This window comes from Poromitra crassiceps (assembly GCF_964638095.1).
Source record: "Poromitra crassiceps genome assembly, chromosome: 11".
NCBI classification, from domain to species: Eukaryota; Metazoa; Chordata; class Actinopteri; order Beryciformes; family Melamphaidae; genus Poromitra; species Poromitra crassiceps.
Window position 1 is genome coordinate 15,307,329 of NC_139643.1, and position 13,156 is coordinate 15,320,484.

Genomic DNA, 13,156 nt, shown 5'->3' on the forward strand with positions numbered 1-13,156 from the left:
AGCTATTTTGTTTTTTTTGCATAATTAGGCCCAGAGAGAGCATATAAAGGTTAAACAGGACAGGACCTAAAATTGATCCTTGGGGTACCCCACATGTCATTTTGGTTTGGTCAGATGTGTAGTTGCCAATGGAGACAAAGTAGTTCCTGTCTTGCAGATAAGATCTGAACCACTCTAGGACCGTGCCGGAAAGCCCGACCCAGTTTTCCAGTCTGTCCAATAGAATTTCGTGGTCAACCGTATCAAAGGCAGCGCTGAGGTCTAGTAACACTAAGATTGAGATTTTACCTGAATCAGTGTTCATTCGGATGTCATTTATAACTCTGATAAGCGCAGTTTCGGTGCTATGATGGGGTCGGAAGCCTGATTGGAAAGGATCTAGGAGGTCATTGGAGGATAGAAAGGTATTGAGTTGTTGGTAGACAGTTTTTTCGAGTATTTTGCTAATAAAGGGAAGATTTGATATTGGTCTGTAATTGCTGATTATAGAGGGGTCGAGGCTACGCTTCTTTAGCAAGGGCTTAACAACTGCAGTTTTTAGAGAGTTTGGAAAAATGCCTGTAAGAAGAGAGGTATTAATTATCTTCAGTATGTCGGTCGCCAGGCAACTGTAGACATTTTTTAGAAAGCTTGTTGGCAGGGTGTCTAGGCAACACGATGAGGATTTAAGGCCTCGTATCGTTTCTTCTAGTTTCTTGTGGTCAATGACATTGAACTGAGTCATGTTAATTAAGCACCTATTCTGTGGGTGCGGCCGAGCCACATTTGTTCTTGATGTGGAAATAGTTAGTCTGATATTTATAATTTTATCCCTAAAGAAGGTCGCAAATTCATTGCATTTGACATTGGATAGAAGATCAGGGGCAATTTGTGGGGGGGGGGGGGTTGTCAGCCTGTCAACAGTGGCAAAAAGAGTGCGAGCGTCATTGGTGTTTTTGCTGATAATGTCGGAGAAGAAGAATTTTCTGGAATTTTTTAGTTCCTGGTTGTAGGAGTGAAGACTATTTTTATAGATGTCATAATCGATGTGAAGTTTAGTTTTCCGCCATTTGCGCTCGGCTTTCCTACAATGTCTTTTTTTGTTAATTACAGAGGGAGCGTTTCTCCATGGTGCTTTTTTCTTACCGGAGATTAGTTTAGATCTAATGGGAGCTACAGCATCAATAGCCTTTAGGGTTTTAGAATTGAAGTTATCTAGGAGATCATTGACAGAGGCTGAGGGAAGGGGCCAGCGAGAAAGCCTCCATGAACCGTGTGCTAGTGCTCTCGTTGATGTGACGCTTTTTGATGGTTTTTGACCGAGTAAGAGCGATAGGGGTGATCTTGAGTTCAAGAAAGATACAGAGATGGTCGGACAGAGCAACATCACTAGCTGAAAGAAACGATGACTCAAAGCCCTTGGTGATAAATAAATCTAGGGTATGGCCTCGATTGTGAGTGGGCCCAGAGACATGTTGTAACAGGTCAAAAGTGTCAAGGAGGTTATTCAATTCTTTGGCATTATTATCATCAGGGTTGTCAATATGAATATTAAAATCTCCTGCAATAGTTAAACAGTCATGTTCTATGGAGATTATAGAAAGGAGTTCTGAAAATTCATCAAAAAAACTACTAGAGTACTTAGGTGGTCTGTATATAATCAGTAGTAAGGGCAGAGGGTGGAGGTGACCCAGTGTCTGTAGGTGTGTCAGTAGCACAGTGTGACTTTATAAAGGGCAGAGGGTGGAGGTGACCCAGTGTCTGTAGGTGTGTCAGTAGCACAGTGTGACTTTGTAAAGGGCAGAGGGTGGAGGTGACCCAGTGTCTGTAGGTGTGTCAGTAGCACAGTGTGACTTTGTAAAGGGCAGAGGGTGGAGGTGACCCAGTGTCTGTAGGTGTGTCAGTAGCACAGTGTGACTTTGTAAAGGGCAGAGGGTGGAGGTGACCCAGTGTCTGTAGGTGTGTCAGTAGCACAGTGTGACTTTGTAAAGGGCAGAGGGTGGAGGTGACCCAGTATCTGTAGGTGTGTCAGTAGCACAGTGTGACTTTGTAAAGGGCAGAGGGTGGAGGTGACCCAGTGTCTGTAGGTGTGTCAGTAGCACAGTGTGACGTTGTAAAGGGCAGACGGTGGAGGTGACCCAGTGTCTGTAGGTGTGTCAGTAGCACAGTGTGACTTTGTAAAGGGCAGAGGGTGGAGGTGACCCAGTGTCTGTAGGTGTGTCAGTAGCACAGTGTGACTTTGTAAAGGGCAGAGGGTGGAGGTGACCCAGTGTCTGTAGGTGTGTCAGTAGCCCAGTGTGACTTTGTAAAGGGCAGAGGGTGGAGGTGACCCAGTGTCTGTAGGTGTGTCAGTAGCCCAGTGTGACTTTGTAAAGGGCAGAGGGTGGAGGTGACCCAGTGTCTGTAGGTGTGTCAGTAGCACAGTGTGACTTTGTAAAGGGCAGAGGGTGGAGGTGACCCAGTGTCTGTAGGTGTGTCAGTAGCACAGTGTGACTTTGTAAAGGGCACAGGGTGGAGGTGACCCAGGGTCTGTAGGTGTGTCAGTAGCAGTGTGACTTTGTAAAGGGCAGAGGGTGGAGGTGACCCAGTGTCTGTAGGTGTGTCAGTAGCACAGTGTGACTTTGTAGAGGGCAGAGGGTGGAGGTGACCCAGTGTCTGTAGGTGTGTCAGTAGCACACTGTGACTTTGTAAAGGGCAGACGGTGGAGGTGACCCAGTGTCTGTAGGTGTGTCAGTAGCACAGTGTGACTTTATAAAGGGCAGAGGGTGGAGGTGACCCAGTGTCTGTAGGTGTGTCAGTAGCACAGTGTGACTTTGTAAAGGGCAGACGGTGGAGGTGACCCAGTGTCTGTAGGTGTGTCAGTAGCCCAGTGTGACTTTATAAAGGGCAGAGGGTGGAGGTGACCCAGTGTCTGTAGGTGTGTCAGTAGCACAGTGTGACTTTGTAAAGGGCAGAGGGTGGAGGTGACCCAGTGTCTGTAGGTGTGTCAGTAGCACAGTGTTACTTTGTAAAGGGCAGACGGTGGAGGTGACCCAGTGTCTGTAGGTGTGTCAGTAGCACAGTGTGACTTTGTAAAGGGCAGAGGGTGGAGGTGACCCAGTGTCTGTAGGTGTGTCAGTAGCACAGTGTGACTTTGTAAAGGGCAGAGGGTGGAGGTGACCCAGTGTCTGTAGGTGTGTCAGTAGCACAGTGTGACTTTGTAAAGGGCAGAGGGTGGAGGTGACCCAGTGTCTGTAGGTGTGTCAGTAGCACAGTGTGACTTTGTAAAGAGCAGAGGGTGGAGGTGACCCAGTGTCTGTAGGTGTGTCAGTAGCACAGTGTGACTTTGTAAAGGGCAGAGGGTGGAGGTGACCCAGTGTCTGTAGGTGTGTCAGTAGCACAGTGTGACTTTGTAAAGGGCAGAGGGTGGAGGTGACCCAGTGTCTGTAGGTGTGTCAGTAGCACAGTGTGACTTTGTAAAGGGCAGAGGGTGGAGGTGACCCAGTGGGTGAGAGGTCATGATCATGATGCTAGCACCGCTGGTCACACCTTGCAGCTCAAATACGACTGATAAAGTAGTCTGGAGTCTTTCATATCCTGCCAGGCTGGGGAGGGAGGGTTGTTTTAGGACAAGTGCATTCGCTCATTTGATCATGTGCATTTTCTTTTGCTGTCAACGTTTGTGTTGCATAGAAATGTTATGGTGACAATGATGATGTAGGCTAACAGCCAGGGTGGAGATTACACAGAGGCTTCCGTTGCTCCGCCCTCTGGCCATGATGCCCTTAGATCCCTAAGGCCACCTTGGCAGTGCCCTGCTACCAGCCTGCTACTGTCAGTTGCTTTAAAAGCATCAGTGGTCTCAGTTTAATGTAGTCTGCTCTATGCAAAGGATGTCATTTTAACACACATTTCAGAAACATCGCTCTTCATGATGTCACTAGAGCAATGGCCTTTGTGCTCTGGCATGTGGCCTTGTGCCGTAAAAAAATATTGCGACGGCGAAGGCCAGATGCCCCTAAAATGATGAAATTCCCACCCTGCTATAACAGCTCTTTCAACTGTCTCTGCACTAGGGCGTCCGGGTAGTGTAGCGGTAGATTCCATGAGGGTCGCAGGTTCGCACCCCCGTGTCACAGTATAGATCCGGCTTGGCCGGGCGTTCATACGGGCACGATTGGCTGGTGTCTGCGGGTGGAAAGCCGGATTGGGGGGTATGGGCCCTATTCTCCCACAGGCCTTCGGCGCTAAAACGGGCCTTAAACGCAAAAAAACGTGCCTTGCGCCTGCCTCAGGAAGATATCAATATGGCTTTACGCTGCCAAATGCGCTTTAGGCCGAATGGGCGTGGCGCACTCCCTGAATGGGCGAGAATGGGCGTGTCGGCCTTAAATACCGGCCTAATGATATCTTCCCACCTGGCGTAAATTTAGCGCTTAGCGCTTTTGAAAACCAGGCCTATTCAGTGCGCCAGTTGTGCGGAGCGCTCCCCTCTGGCTCTCCTCTGTCACCCTTCTCTGTGTCACTCTCTCCCTCTCTCTCCTCAGTCTGACAGGCACAATATGACTCTCTCTCTCTGACTCCCTCGCTCAGACAGACACAACACACGTCCCATAGGAAAAAGCAGTTGTAAGTTCACTGCCTGTGAATGTCCCAGCATGCAATGGGCTACTCCATTTCGCTACTAAATCGCAACCAAATGAGCCGAAATAGATATAAAGGTTGATCTAAATAATGTGTAATGGTAACACAACCTGCAATTGTAGAACATTTCAATATTAGACCAAATAAAACATCGAAATGAAAACACCACCCTATGTGAAACCTATATGTCATCCTGGGCCTATATATATCCCTTGTCGATTTAACGTGATTTAGATAAGTGACAGCGTAACGCGCTTCTACTGTCATCTGCTATACTGTGATGTCCGCTCCAATAACTTGGCTCTACTTCACATTTTAGTTTTACAATAAAAACACATTTATGCAATGACTTTACATAATGTAGGGTATATTTATGTGCATATCCTACCATCCTAGCAGGGGAGAGAAAACGATATCTTTCTGGACAAACTTTCACCAATCTATTAATCTCATCATATAGGAATAGGTTATATTTTTCTAGCTGATGCCTTTAGAACATTCTTTTCACTTTGATCTTGCTATACTATAGTGTAGCGTTTTTACATGCTTGCAGTATTTAAACTGCAGTTAGATTGGTTTGAGAAGCATAATAATATGGAATAATAGCCTATATATGGAGACAGACAGACGGGATGAAGGGAGGGGGGGGGGGCAGAGCGCTTGGCTTTGTCTGGTTTTACTGGACCACTGGAATTGGAGCTTAAAAGGCAAGCGTGTGTTTCGTTTATTGCACTTATCCAATGAGCATGACGGTGCATAATTTTACGCTTAAAAGGCGTGGTTGTAATGCTTTAGGCTGCGTGTAGCGCCAACACCAAGATATCAAGTGCGCTGGTCCACGCCCACTGATCAGCGCTGCGCCAGGCGCTCGGCCTAGAAACTACGCCGATGCAACGATAGGGGCCTATGTGTCCTGGTCGCTGCACTACCGCCTCCTCTGGTTGCTCGGGGTTGGCGTGGAAGGGAACTGATGGGAATAGCGTCATCCTCCCACGTGCTACGTCATGCCAGTTTAGCTCCCCGCAGTCAGGTGTAACAAAGCGGCTGGCAACTGCGCATGAGTTGGAGGAAGCATGGTGCTAGTCTATGGCTCTCCCCAGATCAGCAGAGGGTGGAGCAGCGACTGGGGCAGCAGGGGGGGAAATTGGCCAAGTACAATTCAGGAGGAAATGGGCGGGGTCAGAAGAGGGTAAAAACGGTCTCTGTACGATGCTATAAACTCACTGCCAATTCATTTGGACATATCGTTCATTATACTCAGTGAATCTTGGTTCGACCCATTTCTTCTCATCAACCAAGCCAGTGTTTTGATGCCTCCTCTGTTGCACCCTTTTGTTTTGGAGTCACACCTCGACCATATTATACCACATTATGTCAAATGCATCACCAAGGACACAAGAACTGACACGAGCCAAGATTGAGAAAGGCTAGTTTGGTGGATTTCTTATTTGTTTGGTGCAAAATAATCAAACAAGAAATCTTCATGTGTGGAAAAAAGAATTGCCACATAGAAAATCAATACTTCACACACAAAGAGAGAGAGAGGGAAAGAGAAAGAGAGAGAGATAAGACCAGACAGAGACACCTTTACATCAATACTTCACACACAAGAGAGAGAGAGAGAGAGAGAGAGAGAGAGAGAGAGAGAAGACCAGACAGGGACACCTCTACATCAGTGGCGCCGGAATGAGTTTGCAATAAGGGGGACAATTATTATTTATTTTTTTTAATTAAAAAAATTTTTTCTTTAAAAAAAAAAATTCGACGAAAAATTGACGTTTTTATGGACGTTTGGATGATTTTTAGCCATATTTAGATGAATATCTCATTTTAAATTAACATTAGGATTATACTGTAGTGATGTAATTATTCAGTATTTTTCCTTTTCTCACTCACTTGGTGACCTGCTCTCTCCCTTTAGGTCATTTTATAATTACACTACAACAGCAACACAGGCAGAAACACTGAACTTATTATTATTATTATTATTATTATCACTTCGAAACACAGTGCAAAACTTGTCATCTCAACACAAAAATAAAATAACAATAACCGTATACGATTATAATCGTATACGGTTGGCTGCTGCTATATATAGCAGCAGCCAATGACAGTGAGTGCAGTACAGAGTCCAGGTCTGTCTGTCTCTCAGGTGTAATAATCCCACAATGATCACGGCTTTAACAAGTGTCACAGGCTGTGTAAACAGTGTAAAGTGGGCTCTCTGTAACTTGATCCCTGGGTCTGTCCGTCTCAGGTGTAATAATCCCACAGCGATCACGGCTTTAACAAGCATCACAGGCTGTGTAAACAGTGTAAAGTGGGCTCTAAGCGTCAGGGGCAGTTGCCCCCTCAGATTAAAAAAAAAAAAAAAAAAAAAATTGTTTTAGGGGGACCAAATTTTAAGGGGGACAAAATGTCCCCATGTCCCCCTTGTTCCGGCGCCAGTGCTCTACATCAATACTTCACACACAAGAGAGAGAGAGAGAGAGAGATAAGACCACACAGAGACACCTCTACCAAAAACAAGTCTCACTGCAAGCTGTGTACAGGTGATAAGGGCGGGTGACAAGGAAGGAGTGTTGGAGGGGGAAGGTGTGGCCAACCAGAGAGAGACAGAGAGAGAGACAGAGAGAGAGAGGGAGAAAGAGACCGAGAGAGAGAAAGAGACAGTGAGAGGCATGAGGAAAGACAGGAGAGAGAGGCATGAGGAGAGAGAGACAGAGTGCACAGCAGAGACAGAGAGCAGTGTGTGAATAGGTGTGTGTCCGTGGACGTCGCTGCACACTGGAGCCAGACTGGGAAAACCTGGAGCGGAGCAGCAGGTGGACTGGAGTGTGTCTTACCACTGGACAGTTATATGGCTTACAGGGAGAGCACGACCACATGCTTTGAATACTGGGAGCACACCGTGTTTGACGCCGGGACCGTCCCAGAGAGCTGGCCAGGTGAGACACCACAGAGGCTGTCAAGCCCATTCAAAAGCCCTGTCCCAAGCCCGTCCCTATCACAGCAATAGTGCGTCCTCTGTTTTACTAGTGTCTGAATGCCCAACTGTTCATCTGATTCACTATATAGTCCAATATAAAATACCCGTAATGCACTGCAATTTCTAGTGAACAGAGAATGTACCCTACATTTTCTCCCATATACCACAATGCAATGCGGCCGTATTTACCAGAGGAGAAGAAGAGCGAGTAGTGTCCAAAACGTGTTTGAGCATTGCCCATATAGTTGACTGTATGATCAAGTCAAGTTGTACTTTATTGTCCACAAGGGAAATTCACTTTGTTAAGGTCAGTACAGCGAAACAAGACAATATATAAAAAAGTGGATAGGATCACAGCATACAAAATATCACAAAAAAAATACATACCGTATATGACTGTAAAAGTTGTGGGAATCATCTGTGCATGGGGACTAGTGAGTGAGTGAATGAGGGAAGCAGTCCCAACACGGCTAAACACGGCTGATGTGGGAATAAGAAGCAGCTAAAAGCAGACACACACTCTTTCATGATATTATGTATTTTTGCACAGATTTTCCCAACGGCTTCCTGCTAAAGTCATGTGACACAGAATCAAACAGGGTGTGTGCCGCATTTTCACACGTTACTGTAACTTTTAGGCTATTCATGGAGTATCATGTGTGTCTTTGTGTGTGTGTGTGTGTGTGTGTGTGTGTGTGTGTGTGTGTAATATTATACGTGTAGTGTGTGTGCTTCAATGCACTGTTTTGTGTGTTTGTGTGCATGCGTTGGGGTGTGAGTGGTGTGTCTGTTAGTGCATTGCTGTAACCTGTATGTGTGGGATGTATTAAAGGGCCCATATTTTGCTAATATAATGTATTATTATTTTATTGTTGGCCTCCAGTAGAGTAACTTATTGCATCAGTCATAGTTTAAAAAACTCATTGTTTATCTTGTACTGGCTCTCACTGCCCCCTTCAGTTCACCCTCTGTCTGAAACGCTCTGTTTTTAGGTCCTGTCCCTGAACCCCCACCCTCCGGAAAATACTCCAGGTGGGCAGCGCGAGGAGTTTTTGCGTTTGCAAACTTCTGCCCAGAGAGCTATCGCTGTAGAAGCGACTGTCTGTCTGTCTGTCTGTCTGTCTGTCTGTCTGTCTGTCTGTCTGTCTGTCTGTCTGACTGTCTATCTATCTATCTATCTATCTATCTATCTATCTATCTAGATAAGATAGATAGATAGATAGATAGATAGATAGATAGTCATGCATAACAGAAACAGACAGGCGATCTCTGCTATGGCTACTAAATTTGGTAGTTGTAAAACAATTATATCAACGAGCAACTGATTGTCAAAACGAATTTGACCATCGATGAAAAACGTGACTTGGACATAAAGCAAGCTATCAATTGATTTATCAACATCCCCCTAGCTATCTACAGCTCCGCTAGGCCGGGCTGCACCCGGACATTTCCTTCAGTGGCTGGCCAAGCAGGGATTCTATTACCACGGCCTGCCATAACGTTACACCGGGAGCTTCACACTAGCTAATGTAGCTAGTTAGCTAACTTCCCAAATGCTTGTGACTATAGTGTGCCTCTCCTAGCAAAGGCTACACGGACCAAACCAAAATGAGGACTTGGAGAAGTCAGCAAGTTGGACTAACGTTACAAGTTCTGAAAATATGTGCCTTTCGTCATTCATCGGTTGTTCATGTCTATAAGGCAGCTGTGCTGCTAGGCTAAATAGCAAGTGCTAACGTTACCCAGCCGGTAAGTAACGTTAGCGCTTCCTAGCAGCACATTGGACCGATGCTGGAATGAGACACATATTTTCAGAACTTACCACTTCAGTCCTACATCCTGGCTCACTTCCATGTCGTCTCCTTGTTTTTGCGGTCTGGAATCCGTTATTCCATGAGACTACTACTGTTGTGTTAGTCCCAGACAGCCAGGCTAGAGAGAGCCTGGTGAGTGGTGACGCCGCCGCGGGTTACTGAAACACAGAACAGGGAAGAGAGGGGAAGGGTGGGAGCTAGCGTGCGCGCGCTGCGCGCCGGCCGGCGGCAACGCTTTGTTGCCAGGGTAACAAGTCCTTACTGACGTCACAAAAATTATGGTTCTCGCACAAAATCGCCATAAATCCATGTCATCTCGTCTACGAGAGTTCATAGGCGCGAGGGGTGGTTCATGGGGGTAACATTAAAACACTTTCACATTATTTATTTGAAGCTTAGCCCATGTTTAATATGACCATCCAAGATTGTAACAACATATATATGATACAAAATTAAGAAATGCATAATATGGCCCCTTTAAACACACACATGCGCGCGCAGACACACACACACACACACACACACACACACACACACACACACACACACACAGAGTAGGGCTGAACAATCTAGAAAAAAGATATAATTGCTCATTATTTTGATTGATGCGATATGATTTGCAATATTAGAGGGAATGATCATGTTTACGTCATTTTCATTGAAAAAGGTATTAGAATGATTATTATGGTGTAATTTTTGCGGGGATCTGTACCAAACTAAGATATTTTCTTAAACCTGTAGAGAATATGATGTGTGTAGGCCAGGACATCTCTGCAGCACGACAATATTTCACTTTTATTTTTTTACACACATTTAGACCAAATATTGTGCTTCTTGCGATCTGAAAATACTGTGATTTCAATAAAAGTTCCATTAATTGTTCAGCTCTAATGTACCGTGTGTATGTACAGTGTGTGTGTGTGTGTGTGTGTGTGTGTGTGTGTGTGTGTGTGTGTGTGCCTGTGTGCACGTGCGTGCTTGTGTCTGTGAGTTGAGTGTGTTGTTTTGGTGTCTCATGCCTGTATGTGAACGGGGTGTGTCTGCCATGAGCCATTGTTGTTGTGGTGTGTGTGTGCGTGTGTGTGTGTGTGTGTGTGTGTGTGTGTGTGTGTGTGTGTGTGTGTGTAAAAGGTACACCGTGCAAATGAGTGTGAGAGAACAATGCAGACAGACTGGTTCAGTGACACCAATCCTGCCATGCCTACAGGGTGGAGCATGTCAAGGGTGTGTGTGTGTGTATGTGTGTGTGTGTGTGTGTGTGTGTGTGTGTGTGTGTGTGTGCGCGTGCGTTTGCCTGCAAAAATGCACGTTTAGAACATGCCCTTTTGTGCGTGTGTGTTTATGTGTGGGCGTGCTTGTGTGTGTGTGTGGGTGTGGGTGGGCGTGCATGTGCGTGTGTGTGTGTGTGTGCGTGTGTGTGGGTGGGCGTGCGTGTGTGTGTGTGTGTGTGTGTGTGTGTGTGTGTGTGTGTGTGTGTGTGTGTGTGTTGTATGAGTAATGTCATGATGGGAGTGTTTTCCATAATAAGAACTTACAGTAAATATTTCTATGCTGAGAGAAGTGATGAGGATGACAAGGCTTCACTGAACACACCTGGTCTTCTTACCTGTGATGCAGAGTCAGAGCACAGCATGACATCAGCATACAGACGGTAGACGACTGTCACTCTGGAGAAACAATCCCTTGGATGACAGAGGACAAGGTAGGCATGAGAACAATCTCTTAAGCATTATTTCTGTTCGTAGACCAAGGTAAAGCCTACATACAAACTCTTTCCTCAGTGACAAACAGGCTAAGTAAGGGATACAGCAGCTATCTCACTGTCTTTTTTTTTAAAAAATATTGATTTAAAGTAGAGATGGACAATACATCTGCCGTCATATCAGTGTGTGTTTTGACATAAGTATGTTGCTGTTGTTGTTGCTCATTGTTGTTGAAAGTCATTGATCTTATTGGTGATGATTACTGCTGCTGTAAGGCCAGAATTTCCAGACGTAATCTATCTATCTATCTATCCATCCATCCATATATCTATCTATCCATCTATCCATCCATATATCTATGTATCTATCTATCTTAATCTTAGTATCAGTCTTTAATGATTCAATGTTGAGATCTCTAAAACTGCTTGTATAACCAAATGTATAGAGAATAGTTAGTTTTTTCCCAGTTGACTAGAAATGAGGTTTTATCTCTTACCCACCTCTCCTCTCTCTCTCTCTCCTCCTGTCCCTCTGTAACCCATGGACCTGTGTTGATTTTGTCACTTTGAGCAGCTTGATATTTGCCGAGCTAGATAACATCTATATTCAGCATGGACTGCTTATCTGTGAGCTTAACCTCCTTTCTCTTTCTGGGGCACAGCAGCTCTCTTAAGGCCATTGCCATGCTTATAATTAATACTTAATAGTCATTATAAAACGGGTACCTCAAATCAAGCGATCTGATTGGTTCATAGCCGTGGTATATTGAGCGTATCCCACGGCTACGATGTTAACATGTACAAGTCACATTTCTTTCAATGGTCAAATTCATTTTGAAATCCATTGCTCGGTTGTGTGTTTTCCAACTACCAAGTTTACAGCTACACTGGAGATAGCTGCTATTGTTGCTAGCTGCTAGCTAGCTGCTGTAACTTACCTAGGTTGCACAGCAACTGTTTTGCTCTATATGCAGGCAGCCAGGAGTATATATAATATATTTTATTTTGAACATAATTTTTTATGAATAAATACAACAGTATTTAAATTGGAGTGCGTCTATTACTTTCATATTGCCATATTTGGTAACCGTTTTATAAAAGCAATAGCTCACTTGAGGCCGTGATTGGTCGTGTTGGCTATTGTATACTTTGTATGGAACGGTTAATGACAGTGAGTTCAGATAATAGCTTTTGATTTGGTCAGTTACGCTGGAAACACACCAGACGCTGAAGCGCCGTTAATTATGTGAATAGCCGTGAAGTGCAGCCAGCTTCCTTCCAGCGGCCTTGTTCAGAGCGGTCAGCGCTAACGCTAGCGTTAGCGTTAGCGGTGCAGCGCGCGCCCTTCAGGGAAGGTGTGTTTGCACCGTTACCGTGGTGACAAACTCAGTGTCCAGCTGTCACCCTCTTGATTCTGTCACCATGCAGGCAGACGGACGGACGGACACCGTTTGTCACATTTGATCAACAAATTGAACTAAGTGGGCCTGTAATTGGCCGTTACAAAGTGGTTACTATGGCAACCGGGAGGCAACACAGAGGGCTTTGCTATCAATCCCATAATTATTATCTAGTGTAGGTGACCTTCCTTTTACCATTTGATTTAAATATACTGTACGGCCATTTACAATAGAGCTCAACATTTCACTTTCAGCAAAAACTACAAATAAAAGCGGGGATTTCTTTTTTTTTCTCCTGCATTTATTTGTTGTTTTTGCTGAAAGTGAAATGTTTTCTGGTCACTCAGGATTAGACAGGTTAGCTTGGTTCAAGCCTTAAAACTGGTCATATAAGGATTTTTCTAAATGTCTATGGAGAAGATGAACGGGGAATTTGCTTCTGGGGCAAAAAACGTCACATGAGTGTTGAGCTCTACATACAGGAACCAATGGGTTCAGGGGATGACATACATTATACACATTTAATTTACATTGGCATTGTTTCATAATCAATAGCTATAGAGCAGATACATAGTTACCTATCATATGTGAGTGTTTGGCCTCTATGGTAAATGGCCTCACAGTGACAACAGAATACCATGTCTACATC

At 44.9% G+C, this 13,156-nt stretch overlaps 1 protein-coding gene across 3 annotated transcripts in view; it reads left to right on the forward strand.

Moving 5' to 3' along the window:
* The first annotated feature begins 7,301 nt into the window (after positions 1-7,301).
* Positions 7,302-13,156, forward strand: part of styk1a (serine/threonine/tyrosine kinase 1a) — a 34,326-nt gene continuing 28,471 nt past the window's right edge. Inside the window, exons 1-2 of one of the 3 annotated variants that reach the window (XM_083645801.1) lie at positions 7,302-7,550; positions 11,023-11,107. The gene's annotated coding sequence lies outside the window, so the exon portion shown is untranslated. Of the gene's footprint in view, positions 7,551-10,972; positions 11,108-13,156 lie in introns of those variants that run through there. The other 2 variants (XM_083645803.1, XM_083645802.1) reach the window with 2 other exon arrangements.